A 5,432-nucleotide genomic window follows, 5' to 3' on the forward strand; every position below is an offset into this window, starting at 1 on the left:
CACTTCCAGCACGCAGTGAAGAAAATATAACAGCCGTACCTGAGACTGTATACAAAGACCGTGGAGAGTCGATTCGGCGCCGAACGCAGCACCGCGGACTGATGTATGGAACGGCTTGGCGCATTTTACGTCGAGAAAGCGTACAATATACAGCTTGTGCAAGAACTAAAGTCACTCGACCGTCTCAGGTGACATTGCTTTGCTCTATTAGCTCTTGAAAAGTTCCAAGAAGATCCGACGTTTACGTGCCAAATTTTGCTTAGCTATGAAACTCATTTCTGTCTAAATGGTTACGTAAACAAGCAAAATTACTGCAGTTGGGACAAAGACCAATCTGAAGTTATCCAAGAGTTGCCATTCTGTTAAAAAAAAGCAACAGTTCGGTGTGGTTTGTGGGTGAGTGGAATCAGCGGTCCAAATTTCATCAAAAACGTTATGATAACCGATTATTTGCTGCCTGTAAGTGAAGCTCGTGATCTCGGCGACATCATCCAATGGATTTATTGAGAAAACACTTCGGTGAGCAGATAATTTCACGTTTCGGGCCGGTCGATTGGCCACCAAGATCGTGTGATATTACATCGTTTGACTTCTTCCTGAAGGGATATGTAAAGTCTCAAGTCTATGCGAATAATTTTGCTTCGATTCAGGTCATAGAGCAAAAGATCACGCGTGTCATTCGCCAGTAACCAGTCAAAATGCTGACTGCTGAAATGATGAAAGAGATAATCTTCAAAAAATAAATGCCAAAGAACGTTCTTTCGAATGACAATAAACATTCCTAAATTTGAGATTTCTGTTTTTTTCTTTAAAGAAGTAGGAAGCCTCTAAATGGATCGCCCGTTACTATAATTCATTGTCACTTTTGGTTCAAACATTTTTATTTGCTTCTCTTTACATTGTGTTTGACATCTGTTATACAAATTTACCCTATTGTTGATATAAAGAACGTTATCTTTGATTGTTGGCTTGTTGTCAACAATGTATCGGTTAAGTTAAAAACTTGTAATTTAAACAATTGTAATTTTCTCGCTTCTCTTAACTTAACGAGACAATAATCGACATTGTTTAAATTTAATAAGTTCTTCAAACTGCAATATGCTTCAATGAGCCTTTTATTAATGAAACTACTTTCACAATGCGTTTGAAAAACACATGCTTTATCTTATAGGCACCGATGCGTATGAGTGATAATCAATTAGAAGGCAAATTTGCAAGCAATAATTGAACTAAGCGCAATTTTTTTAAAGGCAGCGCTAATTATAAGCCTCATTGTAAATTTAATATTCACACACACAAAAAACATTTGAATAAAGTTTATACCATCTCCACTTCACTATTTGCTATTTCGCTGACTACAATTTATTTATTGCATATGCACTCGCCCACACCAACAAAAATCTGTGATAAATGAAGCGAAAGCGCCAAAGTGCATAAATTCCTGTCTGCGCTTAATTTCAACAAAATTGTCTTCAGTTAATTTCAAATGGGCGGATAGTGGAAGTGAGAGTGAAAGAAAGTGAGGTTATATATGCCATGCACATCCACACCTGCAAAACTATACGAGACACATACAAATATAACTGTATATTTATGTGCATTTATTATATATTTGTTTCTATAGGAATCTTTTAGAAAATGCACAATGGTAACGCCCACAAATCACCTCAATCACCTTGCAAATGCACACACACGCACCTCCGTGAACTCATTGTAGTTAAGCATATATGTATGTATGTATGTATGTATCTAAGCGGGATGGCAGGTGTGGGCACTCATGTACTTATATAAAGCGAAAATTAATGGCTGTGTGTAGTGAATGCGAAATAATTTGTCATTGTGTTGCGTGCAATTTGTCTTTGATGTCACTGATATTTGGAGTTAAACTAGGAGCAAAAAGTTAAAAAGGTGGAGACACACTCATGAACCAGCAGTTACCGCCCACTAATAGCATAAGTGTATATGTGTGAATCGCAGCTCATCTGCTCAGTAGCTACGCTAGACACTGTTAGCAATTGTTAACACACATATATATATATATATATATATGTGCATGTATATGCATCGAAATTTTTGTGTTTTTGTTTTAGGTAGTTGCACAAGTGCTTTTTGTTGTTGCACCTATGCGCAGTTCCAGATTTTGTGACTTTTGACAAGCTGAGTATTTAACATTTTTCCACTTAAGCGCAGATTAATGAAGTGCCATATATATTTGGCATTTGCACACTTGCTTGCATTGGAGAGTAAATGTGCATTTAGAGGGAAATAAAATTAAATCGAGTTGAATTTAGAGAAAGCAGTTTATATATGTACACATTGTGAGGCAAAGCAAAGTGTTTGCAGAGTAATTTTAGTAGTTAAATTCTTGCTTAATTTAACTGAGATATGTGGTATCAAGATATATGACACATAGACTCAACTAAAGAGAGAAAATTTATAATATTGGTTGCATAAGGACACTGTGAATAACCTTATGTCAAAAGTTGGGCTTAAGTACTCACTATATTAGATATATACATATGCAAGTGGTAGAAGAAATATTGAGTCGATAATTGGCGACACAATGGTAATCGATTACTCGTGTCGTGGAAAGATATTCTCTGAATTTTCTTAGCATAACTCATTTATAGAAGGTGATTTATTTCGAGTTTTTCTACTCGTTTAAAGAAAAAGTAAAGAAACGTCAAATTTAATGGGGAATGTTTATTATCATTTGAAAGAACATTCTTTGGCATATATTATTTAAAGATTATCTCTTTCAAATGCTGGTCGTGGCTACGTCTGAGATGGTTTTTCCCTTGAGTTTAATTTTCGATGACTCGTTCGAGCATTTCGATTGTTAATTAGTGTAATTAGTGAATGACACTCGTGATGTTTTGCTCCAAGAACTCAGTGTATAAGGCTTGAATCGAAGCGGGAGTGTCCGCATAAACTTTAGACTTTACATATTCCAACAGAAAAAAAGTCTAACGGTGTGATTCACACAATCTTGGTGGCCAATTGATCGGCCCAAAACGTGAAATTATCTCACCGAAGTGTTCTCTCAATAAATCCATTGATTGATGGGATATCCGCGATAACGGCTGGGCTGGGCGTGGTCTGTTTCGTCGAATATTATTCAATAATGAATGCTGGGTCTCAAGATGAGTGATGGTGTTGCGAATAGTATGCTCAGTAGGACGACTTTATTGGCTATAAGTTGAGCGAAGCGCGCGAAACACATTCCTTACAGAACAGGAATTGTCGTAATAAAATTCAACGATTTGTATACGTTGTTCAGGCGTTAGTCTTTTCATGATAAAATGTACCTGCACTTGGATCACTTTATAATGTTTCCCATATGTACATACGATATAAAGCCAACCAGAAATGAAAAATGAAATTTGAAAAATATGTGTAGTGGGAAAAATTGAACTATTGAACTGATTTCACTAATCTTCGATGCACTATTATCAAGAGAATATTCTCTTTCATTTTCATTTACTATATATGCCTCTAAATTTGTCAAAATTTTCAGCATAAATTCAGACATAGGCACTGGGGTCAATAAATTCAGTAGGTGGAGACTTGAAAATTTATGGCCGGATTTCATTTGGGTGGGATATTGTATATCATCAGGTTACTATTTTATTTTAATGATTTATATAGTGTGTAGTGTAAGGATTAATAATTGTGATATGTGGGAAATAAGATCGGTTGTAATCCGATATCGTCCATTTCCACGACGTAACGCAAGAACGTTGAAATAATGTTTCCAATTAATTTGCTTGATATTCCTAGCATAGTTCTTGACATATGAAATTTCAACTAAAGGGAGCGATCGCCCCACTCTTTAACTCTTACAATGAGTCCTATGCAGTTTCATACCCGATATGAAACTTAATTTTTCTGAACCCGCAAGCAATACTAACCTCCGTTGGGTGCCAATTTATCGTTTGCAAGGTTTGACGGATAGCCATTCATTTGGAACTTTACATGGATCGTTATACTGATCATTTATATATATGTAAATATTTAACTCTATATTTACCTCTATTAGTTTTAGGTATTAGAAAAATGTTTGTGATGAAAACTCTTATGTCCGATTTCACAATCCATACTTAACTTGTGCCCAAATGACATCTTAGTTAATTATTGTTGTAGACTGATTAGTCGTTTGCGTTTCACAGTCAATGCTTAATTTCTATAAAATTTTATTTATTATAATATGTATATGGCAACATATGTTTTACAAATGTCATCCATAAAGTACTTAACATACTTTCCGTGGCATAAATTATAAGATTCCTTAGGTCCTCGTATTCTGGGTCACTATCAAAGTCGCAATCCCAAACCGATTCCATATTTTTTTCATCAAAAATAATTTCTTATTATTCTTCTTTTCACAAATAACTGCTTAAGTCTCCCATTTTCAGTACTTAAGCATGACTTAAGTATGAACTGTAAAACACTATTTTCCTGTTGTATCTTAAGCACAACATAAGTATAGACTGTGACACCGAGCATTAGACTCTGTTAAGTCTGAAGTTTTCAAAAAAATTATGTTTTAGATAGAATTATTAAAAAAAAAATAACAAAAGTAAATTGTTTGAAGTTATCAAGTTCTAGCTGTTTAAGTAAATTTAATATGTATGGACAAGACACATGCAGAACCCATTTAGATTGGTAAGCTTGATTGATTCGTAATTCGATAAAATTGTACTTAAAACTGGTCCCCAATGTTGTTTTGCTTTCCAGAGAAGAGTGGAAATAGAGCCAAGTGGTTAAGGACGCAGGAATGAGTTCTACACAGATGGGTCTCAAATAGGTCATCGACTGGAAGGTTGTGTTTTTCAGCAAAATTAAATAACAATGTCGCCTTCCATGTATCAGACCATTGCCATGATATACCATCTTCTTAAATAAATGCATTTTTCATCGCCAGTTACAATTCGATTCAAAACTGATTTTCTCTCGTGTCTTTGAAGTAAAATTTCAGACGTGTTTTTTCGGTTTTCCATTTGCCTTTCATTCAATTCATGTGGCAACCATTTTCTACACTTGTGGAACTTTCCAATATGATCCAAAGTATCATCTTCATTCAATGTTCCTTGTAGTTGGGGGCCTTACAACTTTTTTGGCGGTTTTCTACGTTCTTCGTTTGCATGTTGCTTCTGATAGAGCACGATTACAATATACCTCCACAAGCATTCGATTCCATGCTTCTGGTGGAGGGCAATCCCTAATTTGTTCAACAAGTAAGCAATGTGGTATGAATGAAATATAGGTCGCACATGTCGAATATTAAATTTCAGAAGGTATGCAGACGAGAAACCCCATATAATAACAATTGTAGAAGCTGCCAGAATGTAAAAGAGGTGGAAACTATTAAACATCTTCCATGCAATTGTAAGGCTCTATATAGGAAACGAATCGCAACTATAGGTCTAGGG

Source organism: Bactrocera tryoni, chromosome 3 (assembly GCF_016617805.1).
Source record: "Bactrocera tryoni isolate S06 chromosome 3, CSIRO_BtryS06_freeze2, whole genome shotgun sequence".
In the NCBI taxonomy this organism is placed as follows: domain Eukaryota; kingdom Metazoa; phylum Arthropoda; class Insecta; order Diptera; family Tephritidae; genus Bactrocera; species Bactrocera tryoni.